The sequence below is a fragment of the Thalassophryne amazonica genome, chromosome 15 (assembly GCF_902500255.1).
Source record: "Thalassophryne amazonica chromosome 15, fThaAma1.1, whole genome shotgun sequence".
NCBI classification, from domain to species: domain Eukaryota; kingdom Metazoa; phylum Chordata; class Actinopteri; order Batrachoidiformes; family Batrachoididae; genus Thalassophryne; species Thalassophryne amazonica.
The window spans coordinates 50,971,542-50,983,625 of NC_047117.1; positions in this window are offsets into that span (position 1 = coordinate 50,971,542).

Consider the following 12,084-nt stretch of genomic DNA (forward strand, 5'->3'; position numbering starts at 1 on the left):
AGACTGGGGATAGACACCACTTCACAAATTATAGACCTGTTTCTTTGCTTCCACAATTTTCCAAATTATTAGAAAAGTTATTCAATAATAGATTAGACAAATTCATAAATAAACATAAATTACTTACTGATAGTCAATATGGATTCAGAGCACATAGTTCAACATCACTTGCATTAATAGAATCAGTTGAGGAGATTACAAACGCCATAGACCACAAATTACATTCAGTTGGAATATTTATAGATCTTAAAAAGGCTTTTGATACAATTAATCATGACATATTAATCAATAAACTTGAACAGTATGGGATTAGGGGGTTGGTGTTGCACTGGGTGAGAAGCTACTTAAGTAACAGAAAACAGTTTGTGAAGTTGGGGGAATATACATCATCATGCTTGGACAATGCTTGTGGCGTCCCACAGGGGTCAGTATTGGGTCCAAAACTGTTTCTAATTTATATAAATGATATTGTCAATGTTTCCAAAATATTAAAATTAGTATTATTTGCAGATGACACAAGCATTTTTTGTTCAGGGGGGGATTTGCAGGAGTTACTGAGGAGGATCAGTATAGAAATGGGAAAATTGAAAATATGGTTTGACAGAAATAAATTATCATTAAACTTAAGTAAAACAAAATACATGTTATTTGGCTATTGTAATACAGATATACAGGTTCAGTTACAAGTCGAGGGGGTAGATATTGAAAGGGTACATGAAAATAAGTTTCTGGGGGTGATAATAGATGATAAGATAAACTGGAAGACTCATATAAAACATATACAAAGTAAACTGTCAAGAAGCATTTCAGTTCTAAACAAAGCGAAACATATTCTGGACCACAACTCACTCCGCATTCTTTACTGCTCACTGGTTTTACCATATTTACAGTACTGTGCAGAGGTATGGGGTAATACTTATAAAGGTACAACACAATCACTATCAGTAATGCAGAAAAGAGCTATAAGAATTATTCATAATACTGGCTATAGAGATCATACAAATCCACTATTTTTACAATCCAAATTCTTAAAATTCACAGACTTGGTTCATTTTCAAACAGTACAAATTGTGTATAAAGCAATAAACAATTTACTTCCAGCAAATATTAAAAATATGTTTTTTAACAGATCAGGGGATTACAGTCTGAGGGGGAAATTTAATTTAAAGCATCAGTGGGCACGAACAACATTAAAAGGTTTCTGTATTTCTGTCTGTGGGGTGAGGATGTGGAACAGATTGGGAGTGGGGCTCAAGCAATGTCCAAGCATGAACCAGTTCAAACAGCGGTACAAAAATATGGTTTTTTCTGGGTATAGGGAGGAGGAAGGGTAATGAGGGTTAGGGTGTTTTTGTTGTTTGCTTCGGCTTGTAAATATATAGTATTTTGTATGTAAGTAGGTATGTGTAGGTGTATATTTATGTTTGTGTATATATATGTGTATATATGTATATGTGTATATATGTGTATGTTGATGTGTATATGTATGTGTGTGTATATATATGTGTATATATATATATATTGATATCGGTTTAGGTGTGTAGGAATTTATGTGTATATGTGGCAAAGGGTATTACTGGTTGTGGGGAAGAAGGGGTAGGGATAAATAAGCTGATGCTTCACCCTACCCCTTTTCGGACATGTTGGGTACACAGTAGGAACTTTTTTGTTGTTGTCTTTACTGATCTAGCTTGTAATTGTTGTTGTATCAAATGTTCGAAATAAACAGTTTTCATTCATTCATTCATTCATTCATTCATTCATTCATATATATGTATATATATGTATATATATATATGTATATATATATATGTATATATGTATATATATATGTATATATATATATGTATATATGTATATATATGTATATATATGTATATATATATGTATATATGTATATATATATATGTGTATATATGTGTATATATGTGTATATATATGTATATATATGTGTATATATGTGTATATATGTGTATATATATGTATATATATATGTGTATATATATGTGTATATATATGTGTATATATATGTATATATATATGTATATATATATGTATGTGTATATATATATGTATGTATATATATATATGTATATATATATGTATGTATGTGTGTGCGGTTTAGGTACCAGCACAGTTTTAAAAGTATCATTTTAACACTGACACCACAAAACACCCAAACGGTGCCCAACCAGACTCTGTTTATACTTCATTCTGTTCTGTGCACGTCTGTTTAGTTTTAGACCGACAGATTAATCAAGCCTTTTTAAAGGACGGTGGATTGTTGTGGGAACACTGGGGTATCTGGTTGTTGTGCATCAAAAAGGAAAATGGTTTCTACATATATCTCTGGTATAAAGGACCCTGAGCAAAATTTTGCTTAGGGCCTCTGAAAGGTAAACGACGGGCTCCGAGTTCAGATAAGATCTCATCAGGTGTCAAACATCCAGCAGAACAGGAATAGAAAGTACAGACAGAGGCGAGTTTGACCCTTACCAGCTGACCTCAGGTATTTAGTGAATCCTTGTTGCATCACACTGTTCATGACAGAGATCATTGGATGTCACTGTAAGAGGCTTGTGTCTGAGTAAAGCGGATCAAATCCAGCAAATGACACAGCAAACTTGACCAGTGTTATATGGAAATTAGCCATTCCCACTGAGCTCACTCACTCACTCACCTTCAACCATCCATCCATTTTCCATCCATCCATTTTCTTCCGCTTTATCCAGAGTCAGGTCGCGGGGGAAAGCAGCTCAAGCAAAGCCGCCCAGACCTCCCGATCCACACACACCTCCCCCAGCTCCTCCGGGGGAACCCCAAGGCGTTCCCAAGCCAGCCGAGAGATGTAGTCCCTCCAGCATGTCCTGGGTCTTCCCCGGGGCCTCCTCACAGTGGGACGTGCCTGGAACACCTCTCCAGCGAGGCGTCCAGGGGGCATCCGGAAAAGATGCCCGAGCCACCTCAACTGACTCCTTTCGACGTGGAGGAGCAGCGGCTCGACTCCGAGCTCCTCCCGGTCACTCGGGAGGAGTCACTCACCTTCAACCATTTACTCCAATTAAAGGTCACAGGGGGCTGGAGCCTATCTCAGTAGTCATAGGGTGTGAGGCGGGGTACATCCTGGACAGGACACCAGTCTGTCACAGGGCCACATACAGACATAAATACGAGGACAACATGCAAACTCCACACAGAAAGGCCACAGGTGGGAGTTGATCCCATGACCTTCTCGCTGTGAGGCAACAGTGCTAACCACTAAGTCACTGTGCTTCATAGTTCAGCGTGGGTCAATAAAAAAAGTTCAACAAATCAGTCAGCTTCAGTTCAAGCATCAACAACAAAAAGTCAAATTTTATTAATGACTTTGTATACAGAATTGAATGATATGCATAGTATGTTTACACAATAAAACACATTTTTTAAGTCCTGCATTAATATGAATCCATATTTACTGGTAAATATGAAAGCATATATCATTTTATCATGGCACTGGAAAAGCTGGAAACAGAATGTTTTTGTTGTTTAATTCATCTATATACAGAATATTTAGAAATGACACTGCATGAAGACATTAATTCTTACACTGGAATCTGAGAAGTATAAATATCACAATAATTAGATTATATACAAACACATTTTCTGCTGCTGTGATTTACAAACCCTTTATGTACATAAAGATCATGCACACACTGAAAATTATTTTTGGCATTAGGAAAACTGGGAATATTTGGTGTTAATTCAGTGGAAACATCAGGTCAAAATTTGGGAACATTTGGTGGTTTCTCTTTGCCACCTACCAAGGCAGACAGCTGGTCCGTACCCCCTCCATAAAGTAACTATCACTGTAGCCAGGTGATGGCTGGTCCTTGAACCCATCGCAATCAAGCTGAAGCACAGTACTGACACTGACACAATGCCACATTGTGTGACGTCTGCACTTCTGCCTGGAAGGAAAGGTAAAGTGCATTTTAGCTACAGACTAGAACAGAACCCACAGAATGGTGTGTGCACACCGACGGTGTCTACCAAAAGGATCAGGTCAGGATTTGTGTGACTCTAAAGAAGCTTAAAACTGTAAAGTGGGAACAATACGTCCTATCCTCTCCTGAAGGCAAAACACCCAATCTCACTGGAGATAAAAACATTCTCCACACTGGATGCATCAGGTCCGTTTTGTCACATTCCCCTCAACCTTAAATACATTCACCACACCAATGCACCAATGCGGTGATTCCGCTTTAAAACACTGTCGTACAGGGTAACAGTGGCTCCAGAAATCTTCCAGAGGCTAATGATCAAAATCCTGAAAAACCACGAAGGTACATTTTCATAACTGATTAAACTTTGTTGATAGGTCAAATAAACTGGAGTGCAACTGCTACCTGAAACCTATCTTAAAGACAATCAGGACTCGAGTTAAACAAGGCCAGTTGCTTTTTTGCAAGTCTAAAATACAAGACTTAGGCACATCAGTGTTGATGAGCTTAGACAGGTTCTGAGACTGATAAATTATCTTGGCAGATTCATGGCCAACCTGTCAACCAGTCTGCACCTAATCACCCAGCTGCTCAGGCCACAGAGAAGTAGTAATCTCAAACTGAGGAGGGCCTGGTAGAGTCATTCATTTGTTACCTCCAGTTTATGGAACGTTTTTCTCTGCAAACCAACTACAAGTTGTTACTGGCTTTAATTAAAGTGTACGATCTTGATAAAGCACCATGAAGATGCTAGAGACGATTCATGCATCTGACAAGGTTCAGCGTGAGAGTGGTGTATGTCCCTGACTAACAGTGTGCATCCCCTGAAAGAAGAAATCTCTCACCGAAAAAGAAGTAAACACGTGTGTTGATGTGGTAGTGACCAACGTGGAGGACATCTTTGAGGCTACATGGAAAAATTGGGACCTAAAACGGGGTTAACTTCACTAGCTTCATCAGTGGAAGGTGGCCTCAAGGTTTCTACACCTTCAATGGTTCCATGAGGCTAGAGATCATCTTTTGAAACTTGATGGTTTGCTGCTGTATGGGCACTCAAAATATCGACTCGTGTTGGATTTCCATCTAATAAATATATGTAGTCATCTAAATCGAAATTCAATTATTTTGCATGAATGTGCTTTATTTGAGTTGGGGCTACACATATTTATTAGCTGGAAATACTGCACATAGTTGAATTGAGTTCATCCAATGAGTCATATCTTTGAGTGTACCAAGATTGAACTGTGATCTCCAAAAAAGTGACATGCAGATGTACTATAGCAGATACATGATGCCACCAGGTTGATGACAAAGTGCAGCGAGAAGGCTATAATGAGTGTTTGACAGTTGGTGACCTGTGTTGAAGTTAGCACAAACTAAAAAAAAAGATTCATTGGATGAACTCAATTCAGTTATGAGCAGGATTTCCATTTAATAAATATATGTAGCCCCAACTCAAATAAAGCACATCCATGCAAGATAACTTAATATAATTTAGTTGTGACTACACATATTTATTAGATGGAAATCCAATCCAATGAGTCAATTTTTTTGAGTGCAGGCTCCAACGCAAGAGAATTCCAAGTAGGTAACTTACCAGGCAGCACGTGATTAGTCATGAGGGACAATCAGCTCCATGAAGACACTTGCAATGGTGACACTAAGAATTCTCCACGGCTATAGTCACAGCAGAGTCAGATGATAAGCCACCCCAGGGTGCAAGCCAGAGGCCACCGCGACCTGCTATCACACTTAAGAGGGAAGCACATTCATCATATTCATTGGTGTTATCAATGGAATCAGTTTCTTTAAGTTTTCTCTTTTGTCAGTGTGTTAATGCAAACAAAAAAGAAAAACTAAATACTTTAAGCAGTATATTGTGAATGTTGTTCTGTAATGCTTTTTGACTGTATTACCATAATAATAATAATAATAAAAGCAAAACACAATTAATCTACAGTACTTTATTAAGTGTTTTCCCATGACTGCTGGTAGAAAAAACAGTCCACATCCAGGACTATGTCACATGATTGACATACGAGTTCTGTCCAAAAAGTATCGGACCTTTTTTATTTTTTGCAAAAACCATATGGATTTGAATCACGTGTGATTGCATCAGCCAAGCTTGAACCTTCGTGCGCATGCGTGAGTTTTTTCACGCCTGTCGGTTGCGTCATTCGCCTGTGAGCAGGCTTTGTGTGAGCAGTGGTCCACCCCTCTCATCGGATTTTTATTGCAAATAAATGTCTGAACGATTTGGAGCTTTGCTGCATCAATTTTTTTCCAGAAACTGTGAGAGACCTCCAGGTGGACACCGTTTGGAAAATTAATATGGCCTTCAGGGACGATTTTATGGGGATTACACAGATTGAGTGTTACTGCCGCTTTAAGGACGGCCCACAACTGCTGAGAGCGCACCGCGCTCCCAGCGCCGATCGACAGGCTCACACCCCGCTGAAACAACCAGATCATTTCCAACGTGAAGGCTTTGTTGATCCGGGACGTCATCTGACTTTCACAAAAAGGCAGAAGGCGTGGACATCAGCTCTTTTTCGGCACATTCCACTGTTACAGGAGTTTTTTTTTCATGGCAAGTAAAGTGGAGGGACGCGCCACGGAGCAGTTCATTACGCGGCACAAAACCACCTCCATGTTGGTCTCACAGGACGGCTTTCAGGTGGATTTCAGATGGCTGTCGGTGGGTTTTCAGTCGTGTGACTAACCGAGAAATTGAGCATGAGCTGGACATGCCCCAACATGTCCTGTGAGGCTTCATCATGGCGTTGCTTTGCGCCATGCGGCTCCACCGCGACGCGCGGAACTCCTCCGCACGTCTGTCTCAATGTGCCGAAAAAGTGCTGCTGTCCACGTCTTTTCACAATTCCTGTGCTAGTCAGACGACATACCGGATCAAGACAGCGTCCAGTTTAGAAATGAACGGCACATTCCACTGTTACAGCAGTTTTTGTCATGGAAAGAGGAGCGGAGGAATTCCGCGTGTCGCGGTGGAGCCACATGGCGCAAAGCAACGGCGTGATGAAGCCTCACAGGACATGTTCTGGCATGTCCAGCTCATGAACAATTTCTCGGTTAGTCACACGACTGAAAACCCACCGACAGCCGTCTGAAATGCACCTGAAAGCCGTCCTGTGAGACCAACACGGAGGTGGTTTTGTGCCGCGTAATGAACTGCTCCGTGGCATGTCCCTCCGCTTTTCTTTCCATAAAAAAACTCCTGTAACAGTGGAATGTGCCGAAAAAGTGCTGATGTCCACGCCTTCTGCCTTTTTGTGAAAGTCAGACAATGTCCCGGATCAACAAAGCCTTCACATTGGAAATGATCTGGTTGTTTCAGCGGGGTTTGAGTGCGGCGCACTCTCAGCAGTTGTGGGCCGTCCTTAAAGCGGCAGTAACACTCCTTAATCTGTGTAATCCCCATAAAATTGTCCCTGAAGGCCATATTAATTTTCTGAACGGTGTCCACCTGGAGGTCTCTCACAGTTTCTGGAAAAAATTGATGCAGCAAAGCTCCAAATCATTCAGACATTTATTCGCAATAAAAATCAGACGAGAGGGGTGGACCACTGCTCACACAAAGCCTGCTCACAGGCAAATGATGCAACCGACAGGCGTGAAAAAAACCACGCATGCACACGAAGGTTCAAGCTTGGCTGATGCAATCACACGTGATTCAAATCCATATGGTTTTTGCAAAAAATAAAAAGGCCCGATACTTTTTGGACAGACCTCGTATAAAGTAGGCAACACAAGAAAAATGATCAATTATCCATTCCTCCAATTACATATTCAGAAACACTGCACTGAATGAGCCAAAGCAGGTGATCTACAATTATTGATAACCATTCAAAACTTGTATATATAATGGTGTGTTCTAATTTATTCCTCAACTTGCAAATGGATTTGATGGGCATTTCTAAGTATTTTCAGGAATTGTAGATCAACAAGAGTTTTCCAAAAAAGTATATTAAAAATGTTCTTTTTCTGATTGATTGTCTGTATGCTGCAGGTGACAGAGGTCAAGGGATTAACCATGAAAAAGGTCAAGATATGGACAGAATGAAAAATGAGTCACTCCAGTATATTTAAATTATATGATAAACAATTCAAATTCATCATTTTTATGGGCTTTTTAAAAGTCCAATACAATTAAAAAAAATTTAAACATAGCAAAAACAGTTAGCTGAAGTGTAAAGGAAGTTATATCTATTAAGAAATGATGAATGAAGGGTGAGTGAAGCATTCTTTTTTGCAACTGAGGAGGAGCTTCTGTGTTTTATTGTCAGCTGGTATCTACCATACTACAGTCTACTACAAGCTCAAAGTCCAGTAACAACAATGGCGGCGTCAAAGCAGCAATGAAACGGCATGAGGTTCGAGGACATTCTTTATGTGCAAATTCATAGCTGTTGGATGTTAAAATTAAAAAATTCCCTTTTTGTGTTAGATCCTAAATACAGTAAACTGTTTTGTTTATATACAGCAACAAGAATTGGTCATTATGGGTAATAAAAGTCCCACAGCAGAGGAGAATGAGCAGGAATGTTTAAAAAGAATAAATCATTTTCATTCGCTACATGATCATAATATGATTCCACCAGTCATCATAAAGGACACGTACCTGTACAATGTAACTGTGAAACAACTGTTGTGTCACAATACACTGTGAGGTGTTGGACTCCATTAAAATTAAAAGTGCTAATAGTGAAAATAATTTGTCTATCTCTTTTACAGGAAAAAATATGAGAAACATGTTATATTATGTTCTCCCCGTGCTTGCGTGGGTTTCCTCCGGGTGCTCCGGTTTCCTCCCACATCCAAAGACATGCAGGTTAGGTGGATTGGAATCTTTAAAATTGTCCTTAGGTGTGTGTGTGGGTGTGTCTGTGTTTGTTTGTCTGTTTGTGGCCCTGCGACAGACTGGCATCCTGTCCTGGGTGTACCCCGTCTCACGTCCTATGGCTGCTGGGATAGGCTCCAGCACCCCGCAACCCTTAATTGGACTAAGCGGTGGAAGATGGATGGATGGATGTTATATTATAATGAAATCATGAACATATGAACCAAGCAGCTGAATCAACCACACTTTGTTTTTATTTTGGAACTGCAGGCTTATGAAAGTGGTTTTCTTTTATTTATATATTACAAATAATGAATGTTTATGAGTTCAATGGTACAAATATTCCATGAGGTGAAAGCTGGAACAAATCGTTCAATGAGGCCAAGCCGAGTTGAATGGTTTGTTCCAGCTTTCACCAAATTAAATATTCATTCCATTGAAAGAATGTAAAAACATTATTTGTTTTATATAATGGCTAAAATAGGCCCATGCCATATGACATTTTATTAATTTATAAACAACAGAAAAGGGACTTACATTTTGGTGTTCCACTGCTGCTGAAGTCCAAACTGTGACGTGTATTCCAGTGATGCTCTGCACTGATTTCGGACATCCATAAAAAATGACTTTGTGTAGTTCCTCATTCCAGCCGAATATCACGTCAGCTTTTCATCTGAACAGTTCTTCATGCATCCAGACGGCTTACAGCGGAGTGAATTGTGTGTGTGTGTGTGTGTTACAAGAATTAGCACCGTCAGTTAGCTCAATCATACTGTCATCTCGCTTGTGTCGTTGTCCCGCGGGTGTCCGCGCACGCTTACACAACTGGGTTGGCGCTTGTGTGTGTGTGTGTGTGTGTGTGTGTGTGTGTGTGTGTATACTACAAAAAAGACTGTGTACATCCTCAGTGCAGTGAAAAAAATCACATCAGAAATTAGTACAGCTTTTCATTCTAACTTCCTGCTAACAGATTCCAGACAGCGCAGTGGATTGTTTTTGTGTGTGTGTGTGTGTGTGTGTGTGTGTGTGTGTGTGTGTGTGTGTGTGTGTGTGTGTGTGTGTGTGTGTGTGTGTGTGTGTGTGTGTGTGCGCAGAGTGCAATAGTATCAAACGTATGAAACCAAATTTGCACTCTAAATGCAGTGCAACACAAATGAGATGAAACACTACGAGGTCTGTCCATAAAGTATTGTACCTTTTTATTTTTTTCAAAACCTATATGGATTTCATTCATATGTTTTTACGTCAGACATGCTTGAACCCTCGTGCGCATGTGTGAGTTTTTCCACGCCTGTTGGTGACGTCATTCGCCTGTGAGCACGCCTTGGGAAGGAGTGGTTCTGCCCCCTCGTCGGATTATCAAAGGAACACCTCCGTTTCGGAGTGTTAGAGGACAAGTTGGGACATGTCCAGCTCTCCACAAGTTCTTTTATACTCACTCGACTGGTAAGCACTGAAAGCCGAGATAGACATGTCCCAACTTGTCCTCTAACACTCCGAAACGGAGGTGTTCCTTTGTCTCGCTTCATCAGCGAATCGGTCGTGACGCGCGAAGCCCCCGCGCGGCTTTCCATGACAAAATCTCTTGTTAAAAGTGAAATCTGCTGGAAAATGGCTGATGTCCAGGTCTTGTGATAACCAGAGAGAGAGCACACGATGGTCTCGTATCCACAGAGCCATCAGCTTAGAAATGATCCAGTGGTTTGTGCCGCATCGTCACAGCTCGCAGCGCGGCACACCGACCGTCCTTAAAGGGGTCCTTAAAGCTGTAGTTAAAGTCCTTATTCTCTGTGAAGCCCGTAAAATTTTCACTGAAAGCCAGATCAATTTTTCGAATGGTTTCCAGGTGCCAGTCTCTAACAGCTTCTGAAAAAATTCTGATGGAAAAAAAGTCCTTTTCATTCCGCCATTTCCAGACAATGAAAATCCGACGAGGGGGCGGGACCACTCCTTCCACAAGGCGTGCTCACAGGCGAATGACGTCACCGACAGGCGTGGAAAAACTCACGCATGCGCACGAGGGTTCAAGCATGTCTGACGTAAAAACATATGAATAAAATCCATATAGTTTTTAAAAAAAATAAAAAGGACCGTTAATTTATGGACAGACCACGTATGTAACAAATTTTTATTTTTGTTTTGTTCCTGGGTACACAGTGTGTTTTCCTCACCTGTTATGCCTTAAATAAATAGAAATAGCTGTTATTCCACAGAAACTTTGCTTCTGTGATCAGAACAATGATATTTTGAAATTTGTCTGTTTTCAAGAATATTCTCGATGCGCCTTCACTACTACTGAGTAGTCTTCTAGAATATTCTTGAACTGCTAGAACTGTACAGAATTTTCTAGAAGTTTCCAGAATTATCTAGAAATTTCAAGAAACTTTTAGAACTTTCTAGAACATAAAATAAATAAATAAATAAATAAAATCAAAGTTTGTGCTGAATGTAGTCATTTTTCCATAGGCTTTAGGCGTAAGCAGTTGAAATACAACACTTAGAAGCCGGGAACAAAAACTGTGTTACATAGTGAATCCATGTCATGTGACATACAAAGCTGCAATCAAATGGCAAGGATCCACACATACATACACACACACACACACACACACACACACACACACACACACACACACACACACACACACACACACACACACACACACACACACACACACACACACACACACACACACACACACACACACATATATATATATATACGAGGGCTGTCAATAAAGTAAGGGTCCTTTTTATTTTTTTCAAAAACTATATGGATTTCATTCATATGTTTTTACGTCAGGCATGCTTGAACCCTCGTGCGCATGCGTGAGTTTTTCCACGCCTGTCGGTGACGTCATTCGCCTGTGAGCACTCCTTGTGGGAGGAGTCGTCCAGCCCCTCGTCGGAATTCCTTTGTCTGAGAAGTTGCTGAGAGACTGGCGCGTTGTTTGATCAAAATTTTTTCTAAACCTGTGAGACACATCGAAGTGGACACGGTTCGAAAAATTAAGCTGGTTTTCAGTGAAAATTTTAACGGCTGATGAGAGATTTTGAGGTGATTCTGTCGCTTTAAGGACTTTTCACGGTGCGAGACGTCGTGCAGCGCTCTCAGGCGGCGTCATCAGCCTGTTCAAGCTGAAACCTCCACATTTCAGGCTCTATTGATCCAGGACGTCGTGAGAGAACAGAGAAGTTTCAGAAGAAGTCGGTTTCAGCATTTTATCCGGATATTCCATTGTTAAA